Raw genomic sequence first — 17,976 nt, 5'->3', positions numbered from 1 at the left:
ATTAGCAGATACAAACTACTATATATAAAATAAACAACGAGGTCCTACTGTATAGCACAGGGGACTATATTCAATAACCTGCAATAAACCATAATGGAAAAGAATATGAAAAAGTATACGTACAAATATGTATAACTCATTTACTCTGATGTACACTAGAAATTAACACAACACTGTAAATCAACTACATTTCGATTAAAATTTTTAAAAGAAAATGACAGTGTCTGCTCCAGAAAGAACCTCAGAGGTCATTCAGCAGGTACAGGGGGCTGCAAATGTTTAATCGCCTTTTCTGGAAAAGAACCAAAGAAGAAGGCCAGACAAGCAGAGCGGAGGATTCCCTCCACATGACACACCTTCCTATTCTTCTGAAGGACATCCTTTCAGTCTGGCACCCAGTTTCTACTCATCGTGGTAGCCCAGGAGTCCCGGATCAGTGCCGGCCGGTCCCCGACGCATCCCCTCCCCCGTCCCATCCCTTGGGGGCACTGCCCTTCATCTCTGCATCCACCATGGCTCCTTGCACAGAGAAGGCCACCCTCCACAGCTCTCTCCTCGATTGTTCATTCATCCAGACATACTTGACCACAGAGACCCAGCCACAGCTATTCTCAAGGCCAAAGCACTGGCCTCCAAAAGCACACAGCAGCCACCCCACAACCAGTACCATTCCCTCTGCCGGGCGAGACCTCGGCCTCCAACCCCCTACTGGCCCCTGCCACCCCTTCTCTCCTGGGAAGGACTGCTCTGAGCCCAGACGCCTCTCCTTCTGCACAAGCCACCTCCAAACAAAACTTAGGTTGGGAGAGTGATCCTCCCTGTGCATGACTTTTTTGTCCTGAATCTCAGATGCTGTGAACAAACCCCTAGGGCCTGGAGACCCAAACTGCAGAGGATGGGAGGAAAAAAAAACCCACCTCTTTCTTTTGGAATCATGACAACCAGAACAAAACAGGAATTAAGAAGAGAGCAGTTAGTAGTAACCAAGGGCTTATCCGACCACACAAATGAAATAAATAAAAGCAAGACTTTTCTGGCAAGGAGAGGCCATAACCGATGCCCCCATTACCCGCTCCTATGACCCCTGAAAACCAACCAAGGACCACCTCGCCCTGTCCCCACTCACACACTTCATTTCACACAGGAAGAAATGGGAGCGGGCTTTCGCCCAAGGTCAGCCAGCTAGTCGGACCCTGAGCGAAAGCAAGCCAGAGAGCCCCTTCAGCGCGGACAGGATCAGTCATTTGTCACCAGCAGAAGCCCCTTCCTCTTCAGCAGCAGCCTCTCTCATTCTATAAACAACTGGGGGCTTTTTTTTTCTTTTTCTTTCCTTTTTTTTTTATCTGATCAAGGTCTGAGCCTTTCAATTCTGAGTCTTCTGAATAATTGGAGGAGACGAAGGACTGAGAGGGATGTGCTTTCCGCCCAGCTTCCCTGGGAGAGGCCAGATTGAAGGGTGTGCGAGACACACCAGAGGCCTGCCAAGCAGAACCTGTCTTCCATAAGCTGTCAGAAATGCCACCAAAGGCTCAAAGACTTTTACTTAATATGAAACATTGTTCCTGGAGGAGGGGAAGGAAACGCCTTCAAGAAGAGACCAACGCAACCAAATGTTGACAGGATCTGTGGTGCCTGAAAAATCACTGGTGGGATGCCTAGAATTCTTAATACAAATTCCAGAACGCCGGATGCCATCTAGTTAACAGGTATGAATTTAAAAGAAAATAAATATTTTGCTTTTGAGAAAACTGAATCCTGAAGAAGCTTTACTGTGCTGAGGGTATCAGTCAGGACAGTCTATGATAGGCTGCAGGAACAAAGACATCCTGAAATCGTCATAAGATTCATTTCAATCCTAAAGGTCTGATATAACAAGGATTTCTCATTCACAAAATGTTGGCCACACATGAGGAAACCCCTTCTCCATAACTGCAACTGCGTCTTATGGACACATGGCCTTCAAGGAAAGGGATGAGAGAGATGAAAAAGGCATATGCATCTTAACTGCCTCCCCATAGAAATGGCTCCCACCACTTCCGCGTGGTCCACTGGAAAGAACCAGGCACAATTCCCCAGTGTAAGGGCAGCCAGGGCATGGAGGGAACACGTGGATATTTGATGAGCATGAACTGTCTGGGCCACATCGAACTCCCAGCTTCTGCCCAAATGTCTGATTTTTGCCCAGAGCCTTGAGCTCCTTACCCCTGAATATCCCATTCATGTCCCCTCTGGCCAGAGTTATTGTCAAACACAGACCAAAACACGTGTCCTGACAGGCTTGCCTTAGCCCAGGGTTCACAAAAGCACAAGCCAGACAGTCATCAAAAGAGAGTGTGATTTCTGCTTTCTTGAGATCCCTCATAACAGCACATCCAAAAGGCTAGGAAATGGCGATGCATGATCATTTGCTCATCCAGCAAATGTTTACAGGGCACTCATGGTGTGCCAGGCCTGGTGCTCTGTGCTGAAGATACAATGACTCAACAGACATGGTTCCTGCCCTCAGAGGACGCAGAGTCTAGTGGGGATCAGTCAAACCTCTTCACAAACTGAACCGTAAGCTGAAGGGTGTGCTTTGAAGGATGAGAATGGGGAGCCACGTTAGGCTAAAATCACGCCCGGGTGGGTCAGGGAAGATTTCTCTGAAGAAGTGATGTTTCAGCTGAGCTGAGGAGGAGGAGTGAGGGGAACAGAGGCAAAAGGATGTGACGTGAAGGAAGAAAAGCCCTCGAAGGGAAGGCCCAGCACAGGCCAAGGCGCCGAGGAGGGAGAGAACACAGCGTGTCTGAGGAGCTCCAAGGTGGCTGAGGTGACTGAAGCTCAGAGGGCAGGCGTGCCACTGGATGTCACACCTCAGGGGACACAATTCATGTGGAAAACCCTGTCTTATTTTTTTTTTCCTGTCTTATTTTTAAATAAAATGTTTGCTTCAAGATTGCATCAGTGCAGTATGGCTAGAATCCGGCCTTGGTTCTTGGGTCTGTGGGTCCTTCCTGACGTGGGCACTGCATGGTTCACGATCAGTCCCCTCAGGTCCCACGCGGCCTTCTCACCAAAGTTCTGAGCTCAGCCAGAGCCCAGCAAGGCCTCCAAAGAAAATATGCAGGGAAAGACCCAGCTTACTGGGAAGGGCAAACTGTGCAGTTACAAAAGGCCCCCCTCATACCACCAAGGCCTTGGATGCCTCCAACCACAGACATCTCCTCAGGAAAAGAAATTGATAAAAGAAAGAAATTAGGAGTTCCTGTTGTGGCGCAGCAGAAACAATCTGACTAGGAATCATGAGGTTTCGGGTTCAATCCCTGGCCTCGCTCAATGGGTTAAGGTTCCGGCGTTGCCAGGAACTGTGGTGTAGGTCACAGATGTGGCTTGGATCCCGCATGGCTGTGACTGTGGCGTAGGCCAGCAGCTGCAGCTCCAATTGGACCCCTAGCCTGGGAACTTCCATATGCAGTGGGTGCAGCCCTAGAAAGACAAAAAGAAGACAAAAACAAAAAAAAGGAAAGACATTAGGGGAGTTCCGGTTGTGATGCATTGTGTTAAGAATCCCATGGCAGTGGCTCAGGTCTCTGCTGAGGCACAGGTTTGATCCTCCGCTCAGAGCAGTAGGTTAAGGATCTGGCATCGCCACAGCTGTGGCACAGGTTGCAGCTGAGACTCGGATTCCATCCCTGGCCAGAGAACTCCCATATGTCATGGGGGCAGCCAAATAAAAGGGGGGAGGTAGAAATTAGGGGGAAGTAGTGTCTGGAGGAGGCCAAATATGAAGGGTTGCTCCAATGGCCTGGGAGGCTGGTGGGCCTGAGCGTAAACTAGGGGGGACCTGGGCTGGGTGAAGAGGACCCCCAACCTGGGAGTGCCACCCACAGGCTGGGGTCTGTCACTGGGGGCACCTCATTCTCTGAGGGGTCCCCATAGTCTTGGGTCTCCCGGTCCCCATGCAGACGTGGAGGCTTATGGCCCTGAACAGCTCACGGGCTAAATTTCTGCTTCCTCCTCCTACTCCCCTCTCCTCCCCAGCTCCAGCCACTTCAGACCTTTCCCAGTTCCTCCCAGTTTCTCAAAGGCTCTTCCTGGGCCCAGAACACCCCTCCCTCCCCTCTTCCTCCTCCTCCCTCTCAGAGCAGCCTTCTCCTCTCAGGAGACCTTCCTGGACCCTCAGACAGGGGCAGGTCCCCCCCCACACACACCCCTGCATCCTAGCATCTTGCTCTTCACCCCATCACAACGCAATAAGGCCCCTTTATTGGGATCACTTCCTCCCTCTCAGACTGCAAGCTCCATCACAGCAGCGCCCACTGCTACCTGGGCCACCCGCGTCTCCCCAGTGACCAGCAGAGTGCCTGTCCCATAGCAGGGTCTCAACCGCAACTTCCTAAGGGAACAGACAATCCCACTACAGAACTAAGATTTGGGTTTCTCGAAACCAGGAGTTTGCGTCTGATTTATTTAAGGCTACATCCCCAGCGCCTTGAACAGATATTTGTGGAATGAATGAATGACCGTCTGAGCTGGAAAGGCCAACTTAAATGCCTTCACTTTCAAGTGAAGAAAACGGAGGCCTGAAGAAACCAAGGACCTGCCCACGGTTTCACAGCTCAAACAGCCGGGCTGGGCTCCCGGGGCCAGTAAGTGAAGTCATCTGTAACACTCTCTGCCCGTCCCTTTTTGTCGAAGGAAACACATGCAGGTATTGATCCTTTCCAGCAGCAGCTGCCCAGAGTATTTATGTTTATGTGAATGTATTTATTTATTTATGCCCCACCCTGCTATAAAAAGAACTGGAGGCAGTTTGCCCCCAGCAGCTCAGGTCCAGGCTGTATTTTCCAAACTCTAGAACAAAGCAGGAATAACACGACCCTGTTCAAGAAGGAGGGGAGACACAGCACCTCGAGCAGAACCAGTTTGCTGGGCCAGAGCCGAAAAGTTCCAACAGAGAACGTTTTTCTCTGTAATCAAATTACCAAAATTAGTGACTAAGAGGAACAGAGCAGATGTGGAAGGTTTCAATTTTGCTGAAGGATTTGGCACAGTGTCTCAAGGAACTGAATTTGCAAAATTCTTGCGTAAGGACAGTGTCACGTGGAAGAAAAATCTGGCTGTGGGACCACAGATGGGGGAGAGGCTGACAGCCAAACCCACCAAGTGATGTCGTGGTCACTGCCACAAACCCCTCCTCCTCCTAACTGCAAGGGGCAGCAGATGGCGCCTGAGAAAGCTGCGGCCCCAGTGACAGCGATAAAACACACCACGTAACAGTTAACTTTCTAAAGCCCTTTCAGCCATGCCATCTTCTCTGATCCTGGCCATGGAAATGAGAGGCTCAAAAAACTTCCCAAGGTCACAGAGCACATGGGTGCCTGAAGCCCAGCTCCTAGGTCCACCACTTCCTGCCCATGTGTGGTTGGAATAAGGACTGAGGGAGTGGCTCCCTGTGAAGAGGACATTTAATTCTTTCAGGATGTGAAAGCATCTTTTTAAAAAAAAAAAAAAAAACTGCCCATGTAGCACCAACTGCTCCCCTCCAGATCAATTAGTCCCCCAATAAGCACGTTTTCAGTAATTACTTCCTACAAGGGTCCCAGTGGATACGACGTAGGGGGACAGAGTGGTGCATCTCTGAATCTAACCACAGGTGCTTCTCTAAAGAGCCTGAGGTTTTTCAGGAACAAGGCGCTTCCCGTTTTCGTCCCAGGAAATAAATGCAGTCATGACCCAAAGTGAACTCGCAATATTCTCCCCAAAGCCTGGTTCCCGCCTGTTGATCTTCACCCTGACAGAAGCCACCGCCCGATTTTATAAACCAGAGACCTCAAGTCAACCATGACACCCCCCCCCTTACCCCCCCCCAAATCTAATCCCCTGGCGAGTCCGTCTGATCCCCTTACCACTGCCCACATCCACCTTTGGCCCCTCACTCCTTCCACCTCCATCCAAGCCACCATCGGGTTCTGCTTGCGACAACTCCGGCAGTTTCTTGCCACTCTCCTCATTTTCCCTCTTGCTCCCTCCAGTCTGTCCCCCACACTGCAGCCAGAGGGAGCCCCTGAAAATGCAAACTGACACATGTCACTCTCCTGCCTGAAATGTTTCCACAGCTCCCGCTGCACCAAGATGGGCATCAAGGCCCAGCTTGGCCCCAGCCTGCCTCTTGCCGGCCTCTCCGGGCCACTTCCTCCTTCACTCTCCAACCTCCAAACACACGCGCCTTCTCTCTGCTCCTTGTCAACACTACACTCTCTCCCGCCTCAAGGTCTTCCTGTGTCCTGCTTCCGCCATTCTCTGTCCCTGCCTACCTCTATCAACGAGATTCCTAGTATCCTTCAAAGCACGGCTCAAAGGCCACATTCCAAGGAAGCTGGCCTCCCCAGGGCCTCGCATCCTCCTGACAGACACGGTCAGAGGACCACCTGTGTAGCTTTTACGGCACCTACCACAATTGAAATCAAACCCTACTCCATGACCATGGCCTGTGTTCATTCATTCACTACTTTACTCCTAAGCCAACAGGCCTAACGCCTGGCACATGATAAAAACTCAGTGGATGCTTACCAGGAAAAATTTTATGACTGAAGCACAGACACAGCAGATGGAGAAACTGAGTCTCATTGGGATGGAGGCCCTTGACCAAGGACATGAAATCTGCCAGGATCCAGCAGACCATGGGCCTCATCCACCCCCTGGAGAAAGAGCTGGGGACTATGCCTTCTGAAACTAAGCGAATGTTTCTATTGAACAAGACTGATGGTTGTGGGGAAGGAAACTCCAAAACATACACCTCAGGCCGAGGGGTGAGAATGGCCAGCAAGGGAGGGCCGGGATCTCTATCTCTTCTCAATTTTCCCACCCAGTCAAGGCTGAGTCAGAAGATGGAGCATTCATCTGCATCCAGGTGAAACTGCAGCTTTGGGCTTCCAGTGGCATGGAGGGGGCAGGCAGGGAGGCAACCCCGCCCTAGTTGTAGAGTTGGTACATCTAGGTAAAAGCATCATCTGCTCATGAAACATTTACTAAGGGCTGACCAGGTTCCCGGCTGAACATCTGGATGAAAAGCATGGTCTTTGGCCTTATGGAGCTCTGAGTCTGGAGAAGAAATAGGTCTATAAACACTTCATTGCAATTGAGTCATTAAGTGTTAGAATTGTTACCAAGTTGAAGGTCATACTATTCAGCACAGGACAGGCCAACAAAAAGAGAGACAAGTTGATGGGGGAAGGAATAGCGGCTTCATTCAGAAAGCCATCCGACCGAGAAGGTGGTAGCCTAGGGTCCCAAAGGACTATCTTGCCTGGGTTTGGATACTAGTTTCTTCTACAGAACAGAGAAGGGGAGTGAGGAGGTAAAATAAAACAGGAGGTAAGTTGTTGTACATATTTAGGGGTTCCAGCCATACTCCAGAAGAGATGTGTTAATTTCTTCTTTTCTGCAGCCATTCATGGGTAGGCCTGGTCAGGATGCTTCCTGTGAGCTAAGCAAAGGTATTTTAGCTTAGTGCTCAGGCATGGGAGGTGGGGTTCCCTGGAGATGGGCTATCATGTATACTTCAAGCTATAGGCAACCTCCCTTTAGTGATTAACTTGTAGCAAAAGCCATAGAATACAAAGGTCAAAGTTAAAGAAGCAGATCCAGGAGTCCCCACTGTGGCACAGCAGGGTGGTAAAATGGGTTAAAGGATCTGGCATTGTCACAGTTATGGTGCAGGTCCCTGGCCTGGGAACTTCCATATGCTGTGGGTGTGGTCAAAAAAGTGAAAAAAAAGAAAGATGGAAAAAAACAGATCCAACATGGAGTCAGATGCTCTTCTCCATTACGGAATAAAGGTATGTCCAAGGGGCTATGGGTGCCCAGAAGAAGGACAGTTAACCTCCGGGCTGAGTCAGGGACAGGGTTACGCAGAGACAGCGCCACTGAGGGCTGCATGGGACCTAGAAGAAAAAGTGCATCTGGTACTCAGCATACGCCTGCCACAGCCTAAGGCAGAATCTGTGTCCTGCAGTGACACGTGGAAACAAAACACCCACAAGAACAACGACTGTCCCCAAGGGGGCCCTTCAAGTGGCCAAACCAAGACAAGAAAACTGTGGTGCCTTCTCTCTACATCCAGAGAGCAGAAGGAGAAGTGAAATGCCACCGAGAGGAAGAAACTTGAGGGCAGAAGTCGGGAGGACAGCAAGTCAGAGGTGTGAAGCCACTGGGCCAGGGTTGCCCATCTGTGCTACACTGGGTTGGGTAGGGTCCTCTGCAAATTCATGTCCCTCAGCACCCTCAGGATATGACCTTATTTGGAAATAAGGTCGTTGCAGGTGTTTTTAAGTTAAGCTGCAGCCGCACTAGATTAGGGTGGGCTCGAATCCAGTGACTAGTACCCTTTTTAAGAAACACGTGGACACACATGGAGAAAGCCATGTGACAACATGACACCAGAGGCAGAGACGGAAGTGATGCATCTACAAGTCAAGGAGCACCAAGGATTCCCGGAAACCATCAGAATCCAGCAAGAGGAAGGAAAGCTTCTCCCTTAGGGCTATCAGAGGGAGGGGGCCTGACCAGCATCTTGAATTCAGGCTCGAGTTCAGGGAATAATCTCTGTTGTTCTAAGCCACTCTGGTAAGATGCTAGGGCGGGCCTAAGAGATCAAACTGGTGCCTAGAGGACCAAGTACATAAAGCGATAAAGTGGGCCGGCCTGGCATCAGAAGAGGGCCCCAAAGTGGACCCCACTGCAGAGCCCAGCCGGCAAACAGGGGCAGCAATTCCTCAGCTCCAGCCACGTGCTGCCAAGAGGCAGTGATGTTGCCAAATATGCCAATTTTTCCAGAGAAGGAAAAAAAACCATATTTGTGTATGAAACCTCTAACTTTGAAATGTTAGTCCACATGGTTTAATCATTTGTTCTTTTTTTTTTTTTTTTGGCCTTTTTGAATTCACAGAGGCCACAGAAGTTCAGACCAATCTCCCATTTTGCAGAGAAAGAAACTGAGACCACGACGAGGCAAGGTGATCTGTGTCGTAAGTGGGAGTCAGGGATGAGAGCCCCGCCCCCACCCCCACCCACCCCTGCCCATCTCTGCTGCGGGCCCTGCCATCTGCCATGCCTTGACCTTTGCTCCCTAGAGAGACAGGCATCAGTTCACCCCGCTCATGACACACACCCCTCATGACGGGACTGACCCTGGGGCTAGAGGGCATGAGCACAGATTTTAAAAAATGTCCTCATTTTTCAGCTGCGGTGGGGTCCATGCTTCCTGCCAGGCTGGGTTCCCAGCAAGAAGTTCCCTGGATTCACAGTAAAGAGGTCCCCAGCCACAGAGAGAGAGAAAGGGATGATAGGTCGGGCCTGGGAGATACAGGATGCTGGGGACAGAACAGGTATTGTGTGAGGCATCCGTAGGGGAACCTCCCCTAGGAGCACAGTCACGCTCCAGCAGCCAGCGTTTCCCACTGGGTTGAGGGGCGAGCTGGCTGGATAAGGGGCGCTGTCCTCTGCAGTGAGTTTCAGAGACACCCAGCAGCTACAGCCAGTGACTGCAGAAGGAGAGTGGCAGCAAAACAGCACTAATGAGATGCCAGAGCAGACAGGCCTAGAAGCACATCAGAAGCATGTCTCTGACTCTCTCAAGAATGCCATGCCTGTTTGGACAGATTTCTGCTTTCCCAAACATGTTCTGAAAGTGCTGGAAAATAAGAAGAGAGGCCTTCTCCATTCTGTTTGGACAGTGCCCGGGACGGCGCTGAACGCCAGCAGCCCCAGCAAGGTGCTCCTCTGTGCCAAAAAAAGAAGGGTGCCAGAGCCAGACCCGCTCGCTCAGAGACCCCACACCCTCACAGTCTGAGCAGTGTCTTCCTTTGGGTGATGGGAGAAGCTTCTCCGGAGAGCAGCAGAGAAATGAAGACACTCCCTTTTTTTTTTTCTCTGACAAGATGCAAGGGAACCTTTGCTAAAAGTTTTTCACAAAGACCAGAAATGAAATTTATAGCACTGCCTGGATCCAGCAAGCCCATTAAAGCATGTAGTTCCACAGCGCTGGCCTCCCACCCTGACTGGTGTGCCCAGGGCTCTGGGGAGGCCAGGCACAAAACAGACGCGGGCAGGGAGAGGCCTGTGACTTCCACAGGACCTCGGGCTGGCATAGATGCGTTTATGCCAAGGTGGCCTGAAGAGACCCCCAGACACACATACACACTTATGCATGCACACACAAACACTGGCTGCACAGCAGCTATGAAAGATGAAAAACAGGGTTAGCTCCGAAAGGACAGCAGCTCGTGCATTAAAGCGCAACGTGCAGAGGCATGCCCGGCTGCTGGGCCCCAATCCCCCTGGCATCTAGAGCCTGCTATTTGCATAAGTAAATGGCAGCTCATTAAGAACACATTAGTTGCTCTGTAACCATGTAAGGAAACCAGCCCACTGAACCTAAGCCACTGGAGAGTTCTCTGATTCAGTTCCGCAGCCTCAGAGGCATGAAGCAGAGTCTGTCATCTGTCGCCTATCTGTCCAGCCAGAAGAGGAAGAAGAGACTCTTAAGGAAACACAGAAGAGCCAGTAAATATTTGCTGAGGAGTGAACTATGGGAGGCCAGCTTTGTGCAGAGTGAATCCTAACTAAACAGAGTAATGTTGGAACCGCACTGGTTTGGAGGAGCACTTCTCCCAGGGCCTGGCTGAAGGCTAATCACACTTCAGCTTTTGTGACAGGTAGCCCTATGCTGACTCGGATTCAGGGGGCTGCAGATGGAGCCCAGGAATCTGGAGTTTTCAAATGTTGCCTCGGGGATTTTTATTTACCTCCATGTTTGCAAACCATTTGCCCTTGAGCCTTCCAGGAGCTGGTTAGAAATGCACAGTCTCAGGCCCCACGCAGCCCCAAAGAGTCGGAATCTGCATTTTATTTTACTTTGGCCATGCCCACAACATGTGAAAGTTCCATGGCCAGGGATCAAACCCATACCACAGCAGCGGCCTGAGCCACTGCAGTGAAGATGCCAGATCCTTAACCCACTGAACCACCAAGAAACTCCAGAACCTGCATTTTAACAAGCACCATGGGGGTTCTTTGGCATGTAGGTTTGAGGAGCACCAATCTAGAGGCCGTCAGGGTGGCCTCTGGGTGAGCTGGGTGGACCGTCTGAGAGCCCAACAGATGCCTATTGAGCCCTGAGGGGGTGTGGCCCATCACCAGGTGTGTGGCCCTTCAGTCACAGCCTCGAGTCTCCACACCACCTCCTACAGGACGCAGAGGTCCTTGTTCACCGTGTAGGCCTAGGTAAGCCTCCCCTTTCACCACATGCAGCACCCAGACCAGCGCTGCCATCAGAAGCATGCCCTAGAGTTCACGTCTCTGCTTCCAGGCATGTCCCTGCCACACCAAATGAAAGAGAGGAAAACCTCAAGGTCAGCAAACCCTGGGCGGGCCGGGACCCAGGCCCAGCAGTGACCCAGAAGGGCCTCTTCCACCCCGGGCGGCCTCCCGGGGAGCAGCGGCCACACAGCACTCGTACCTCTCCAGCGCCCTCCAGAGCCACCAGTGGTTTGCTTTTTCCAGGGAGGCTGCCCAGGGGTGACCAACCTAAAGACTTCTTGGGCGAAGAAGGCAGGCCCTGTGTCTGCCATTACAGCAGCGGCGCCCCCCTCTCCTCACACCAGCCCCAACACGGCCTGCCTCCACACAGGGCTGTCAAGGTCATCCCGAGTTTTCTCCAGTGCCTGCCCTCCACCTGGAGGACCAGAACACGCAGGGGAGCGAGACACCCAAGGCAGAGACTCCACTCGAGTGCCAACTGTGGGGGTATTTTTAGCCCCCATCCGTCTGGAAAGGCAGCTCAAGAAATCCTCTCCTGTTAGCCCTCCCTCTGCCCTGGCCCCGGGAGGGGTGGGTGTTGCCATGGTAACCCGTGATGTGGTGGCTGCTGTGGGGACACCTGGAACTGACCCACAGGTATTAGCAGAAGGACCGGGCACCCTCACCTTTGGGCTCTGGCCTCCTTTCACCGTGCAGAGTCCCCCAGGGAAGGGGGCCCGAAAGGCTCAGGGGTCCAGGAAACCCATGCCGATGTCACAGGGGCCTCCCTGGAAGACTCTGAGACTGTGGGCTTTCAAAGATGTCCAACACGGCTAAGACAACATGCAGTGCCTGCCTCAGCTCGGGTCTTTAAATTTTCATGAAATCTCTGCGGGCTGAAGAGCGGCTCCTCAGCTGCTTGGGGGTTCATTATTCATCTGAGGTGATTCTGCAGGAGGCAGCGTCAGGCAGGCCTAGGCGCCCCTCCCCACCCCCGCCTCCTCCCCAGCTCTGCCTTTGGAAGAACCTTTAAACTTTTTCCTTGAAAGGGGCTGTGAATGAGGGGCCAAGCGTTTCTCTGAGACCCAGCATGTTCCTCCTGGGTGGTGCTTTTTCCTTCTCGGTCGCTTTCTTGCTTTCCACTGGGCACCTAGTAAAGTTTGGCCCTAAATCTCTAGTTTATGTCCATTATGTAGCATCGCACAGCTTGATAGTAATGGACTTGCAATGGTGCAGATGAGCTGTTAGTTCACTTGCAGCACAGGGAGGAAATGTCTGAACCCAGAACGGACAGGCACAAATGCTGCTGGGGCGAAGTAACCGCAGGTTCCGATGTGGATTTTGCCAGGTGACCAACTGAAGAAGACATCATCACTGTCCCCATTTGATGAGTTACAGCCTGTTTTTGAGGGCCTGAGTCATAAAATGTACTAGCAGAACAAACCACAGAAGCTCCAGTAATCACACTGATTCTCTTTTATTCTTCTAGGATGAAAATAGCTGTATCAGATTTTTTTTCATGGTTATATAAATAATACCTGCTTATTGTAAAAAAAAAAATTAAACGATACAGAAATGTGTTGGGGGAAAAAAGCAGGACCACTTGCCACCCAGACATTACCACTGCCAGCCTTTTTTTTTTTTTTCTTAAGTAGATTGTCTTCAATAGTACACATCTTTATGGTAATGACATTACACGGCTTTTTCAAATGAGCAAATTGCCATTCATGTTATTGCTAAATATTAAGTGGAAAGTTAAACAGTATGCTAAACCAGAAACTAAAGGGCTATTGAGGCTATAGGATTAGGATGCCTCTTACAGGATATAAAGTAGTGTTAAATTCTAAACTATAGACCTTTGGAGTAATTTCCACTTGATCAAAATAAAAATGAAAAATATGTCGGTGATACAGAGGATGGGAAGAAGAAAGAGAATCCAGAAAAGAGGAGATAATCTTAAGCAATTTAAAAGCCCCTGAATTTACACATTTTCTGAAAAGTTTATATTTAGTCACTTTGGAAAGGGAATTAACCACTGCCGGCTTTTGACGGTAGTTTTCACACAGCTCTCATTTCTTACTTACACACATGTGCAATTTTCCACAGATGCAATTGCATCACGCATGCTGCAGTTTTCTTCTTTTCTCTTCGTCACAGGGCGCCTGTGAGTTTATCTCACTGTCTCCTCAGTCGACCTTCCTCCCCAGGTACCCACTGTTGGCAGCCCATCTCATCAGCCAGGCTCAGAAATGGGCAAGTCCCCACGCTCACATCTGACTTGAAGGCATCCTGTCTTACTCCTGGGAACCATCTCACCACCCTCCCACAGCTGGGGCCAAACACTATTTCAGTCTCTCTTCAACATCTCAGGGAAAGTGATCGTATAAAACCTTGAGTCACTTCTCTGCGAGAAATGGTCCAACAGCTTCCCATCTCTCAAGATAGAAACAAAGGCTTTGAAGTGATGCACGAGGTCCTGCATGACCCTCCTCTCTCTGTGTCATCCCCAGTCAGTCTCCCTTTTACCCTCCGCTGTGGTCCTACTGGTCCCCTCCCCCACCTCCCACCACAAGGCCTTTGCACTTGCCATTCCCTCTGTCTAATCCACTCTGTGTCTAAACATCCGCAAGGCTCATTCTCTTACCTCCTTCTGACTTTCGTTTTAATATTGCCTCTCAGCGAGACCCTTGCCACTCCACTTAAAATCATACAACCCTCCCCCAACATTCCTTTCCTGTCCCTTGTTTTTCTCCAGACACCTGTCTCTAGCCAACAGCCATATATTTACTTATCTAGGATCTGTGCTCTAGAACCAGACTGCCCAGATTCAAATCTCAGAACCCACCATTTGCTGGCTGGACATCTCGGGCTAGTTATTTAACCTCTCTCTGCCTCTGTTTTCTTGGCTGCAAAATGGGGATATTATAACATAAGGTTGTTGTGAGAATTAAATGAGGTACATAAAATAATGTGTAGTGCTCGCTTCGGCAGCACATATACTAAAATTGGAACGATACAGAGAAGATTCGCACGGCCCCTGCGCAAGGATGACACGCAAATTCGTGAAGTGTTCCATATTTTTGGGAACCTCCATATGCCGCAGGAGCGGCCCAAGAAATGGCAAAAAGACAAAAAAATAGTAATAATAATAATGTGTAAAGCATTTGCAACTTTGCCCAGCACCTAGCAAGCACTTAATAAATGTTGCCATTGTCACCCCCATTTTATAGGAGGAAACAGAAGCCCAGTGAGGGAGATGATATTTACTCTGTATTCACGTCAATAGCATCACTTTAGATATTCACAGTTTTATTCAGTTCATGGAACTACAAGAACATTTTGAGCCAAGTCTAGCCAAATGATCCCCACTTGTGGTTAAGATCTAGATTTTATGAAAGATCTGTATTTTTCAACTATAACTTTTTAGATAACTTTTTAAAGGTGATGAAACAAGGCAGAGAACTTGCTTCCTCAGAGACCTATACCTATTTGTACAATTTGCTATCACAGGAGTTCGGAGAAACTCCATAGTGGTTGGAAAAAAAGATGGATCTGCTTATGCTCAAACTGCTATAAACATTTGTTGGGTGAATGGATGTTATTATCATATTACTCAAGACTCCTTATTCAAAGACTATGATAAACCCATCTCAGAACTCAATGAGTTTATTTCTTCTCTAGAAATTCCTAAAACAGGTCTGGAACCCCATATTAAAAGTCCCTGGAGCAGATGCATTTCAGAATTTAGAATGTCCAGAGTTTTGAGAGATACTAGAGGGCCACTAATTTACTGTAGGACTCCCCCCTGGAGGTCTGGGCTGGCACCTCATAGTCAGGTATCCTGACAGTTCTGCAGAGAACTGTATATGTGAACCAAACATTTAGATTTAGTGGGATATATAAACACTAGAAGCAAGTCAGCATCAGCTCAGTTCAGGTTTTGCTACCCAATTAGTTTCTTACCAAAAAAATAGAAGAGCCTTACGCTTTCAGAGCCTTTGGATGTCAGATGGAAGACAAGGGATTGTGGGCGTGTAGTGAAGAGTGAGCCCAAGCTGCTATGAAGAGCGTGGTTTGTGTCTCACCAATGCTGACTGAACACTCACCACATGGGCACTTTTCTAAGCTGGTTTATGCGAATTGTCTCATTTGGATCTCAGAATAACTATAAAGTGTAAGTAATGGGCCCAAAGTCAAGCACCAATGAGCTGGTATTCAACCTTGGGCATCTGAGATCAGCTGGTAAAGTGGGACATTTCCAATATTTTTTTCTTCCTCCTTCACTTTTTATATGGTTCCTGTCTTTCATTAATAGTTTTTTTTATTATTTTCTCTGTTTTTCATTGGAATTAGTAGGTAAAAGAGAGGAATTCTCGTTTCAGCTCAGCAGTAATGAACCCAACTAGTATCCATAAGGATGTGGGTTCAATCCCTGCCTCCGCTCAGTGGGTTAAGAATCTGACATTGCCATGAGCTTCCGTGTAGGTTGCAGACCCTCAGGTTGGGTCCTAAGTTGCTGTGGCCAGCAGCTGAAGCTCCAATTCAACCCCTAGTCTGGGAACTTCCATATACCACGGTGTGGCCCTTAAAAAACAAACAAACAAACAAAAAATAGGTAGAGGACGTATCACCAATTTTCTTTTAAATTATGGAATTCGGAGTTCCCGTCATGGCGCAGTGGTTAACGAATCCGACTAGGAACCATGAGGTTGCGGGTTCGGTCCCTGCCCTTGCTCAGTGGGTTAACGATCTGGCGTTGCCGTGAGCTGTGGTGTAGGTTGCAGACGCAGCTTGGATCCCGCGTTGCTGTGGCTCTGGCGTAGGCCAGTGGCTACAGCTCCGATTTGACCTCTAGCCTGGGAACCTCCATATGCCGCGGGAGCGGCCCCAAAGAAATAGCAAAAAGACAAAAAAAAAAATTATGGAATTCATCTCATACTTCATACTTTTCATGAATGGACTTTAAATCCTTTGTGAGGTTTAGGATTTCGCAGAATTAGCTTCTAATAACACAACCAAAAACCACTTATGCAGGACTCACCAAGACAATCTCTAGTGAACAGTATCCTACTGAAAATAAATCATGGACAAAGGAAGTGACGACTTTATTCCAGAACTTCAGGTGGTTTGAGAAGGTTGAATTCAAGGTCTATCTGCTCAGTTTTGCAAATAAAGCATCTATTTTGGCTTTCCCAATTGATGGATCCCATTTGATGCCATGATTTTCAGGAAGCACCAACCACATGAGAGGCATAGTGCAAAGCTGTTACTTTGGAGCTGCAGGTCAAGAAGCCAATGGAGAAGGCAAAAGAGGGCTTTCCAGAACAAAGAAACTGCAAGGTGTATTTGGAGAAAGCAAAGTGGTCTAGCAAGGCTGAAGCTGAGTGCACAGGCAAGAGATGGAAATCAAGGAGTTGCAAAAATAGTCTGGGGCTGATACTAAAGCACTCCAGATGCCAAACTGAGGGATATGCACTTCATTCCATGGGCCCTGGAAAGCCTTTGGAGGCAAAGGACAGAGCTGCTCAAGGATACAAGAGACCTGTCTTGTTCATGGCCATATCCCCTAGTGCCTGGAATAGTACCTGGCACAGAGCTGAGGTGTGATGTACATTTGAAAGAATGAATACATGAACAGACTTACATTGGAGAATGTACCTGAATGTAGAGGAAAAGGAAGGAAGAGAGAAGAAGCCCAGCTAGGAGTCCAGCTGTGAACTGATGAGGGAAGTCAGTGGTGATGAGCATGGGGAGGAAAAGACACAGCCAATGAACAGTGACTGCAGACACCATAGGACTGTGTCAACCAATGGGATATGTTGTCCAAGGGCAGGAGGCCTCAAAACCACCAGGCAAGTGTCCTAATGAAGAAAGAAGCGGGAAGGTGGGGGCCCTCTTCCCATGGGATTCCTAGAAGAAAGCTTTTAGGTCTGGAGATGCAAGATACCCTGAGGCCACCCTGGGGAACAGTATTTGCATGCTCCACTGAGCTGCTGTATGGAGAGCAGCTAGATCTGGTGAGCAAAAGTACACAGCAGCCAAAGTAAGAGCGTAGTTATGGCAGCCTTCTGTAGAGGTCAATCTCCCTATGGCTCTTTTCCCTGATCACCATGCTGTCCAGCCCCTCACCTTGGGAATATACATCTGGAGACAGTGTAGCAACTACAAAGCAAGAAGGGAAGCAGAGATGGAAGGGAGCTTCAGGCTCGTGGGCAGCAGTGGGTAGTGCCAAGCTGGGCACTGCTGGCAACAGCGAGGAGTAAGGGAACACAGGAGATTCAGAGAGGGTCCAGCTCACACCAGAGGAAGCTCACAGGGAGGCTTTCCAGCTGCGACAGAGCTAGAGTGGGCGTGACTGATGATAGATTTGATTTTTCATGGGGAGAAGGCCAGAGTGGCTCCTTTTCCCATGTATAAGCATGATTCTTAGGTTTGGGGTAGCAACGTGATTGCCTTGGTGTTCTCTCTACCCTGTTCCATAAATGTTGAGAGAGCTGGGGAGGAGCCAGGAGGGCTTCATGGAAAGAGCTCCTTATGGCTATGATCCAGCCTCCAGCCCCCAGCCTCCAGTCCCCACCCGCCTCCAAATCCAGAGACCTAGACAAGGAGGTCTGGGCAGCCCAAGAGAGATGCTCAGGGTGATCCTTCTAACAATCATCTTTCAGATGGCACATGATCCACAGACTCTGGAAAGCT

At 49.4% G+C, this 17,976-nt stretch overlaps 1 non-coding gene across 1 annotated transcript; it reads left to right on the top strand.

The window, feature by feature from the left end:
* Positions 1-14,255: 14,255 nt before the first annotated feature.
* LOC125112307 (U6 spliceosomal RNA) lies at positions 14,256-14,362 on the top strand. Its single transcript, XR_007131101.1, has one exon. It is a non-coding gene; the product is annotated as a U6 spliceosomal RNA (small nuclear RNA).
* Positions 14,363-17,976: the final 3,614 nt, after the last annotated feature.

The sequence above is a fragment of the Phacochoerus africanus genome, chromosome 11, assembly GCF_016906955.1.
Source record: "Phacochoerus africanus isolate WHEZ1 chromosome 11, ROS_Pafr_v1, whole genome shotgun sequence".
In the NCBI taxonomy this organism is placed as follows: domain Eukaryota; kingdom Metazoa; phylum Chordata; class Mammalia; order Artiodactyla; family Suidae; genus Phacochoerus; species Phacochoerus africanus.
The sequence above is the reverse complement of the archived record's forward strand: the minus strand, read 5'-3'. Positions and strand labels throughout refer to the sequence as shown.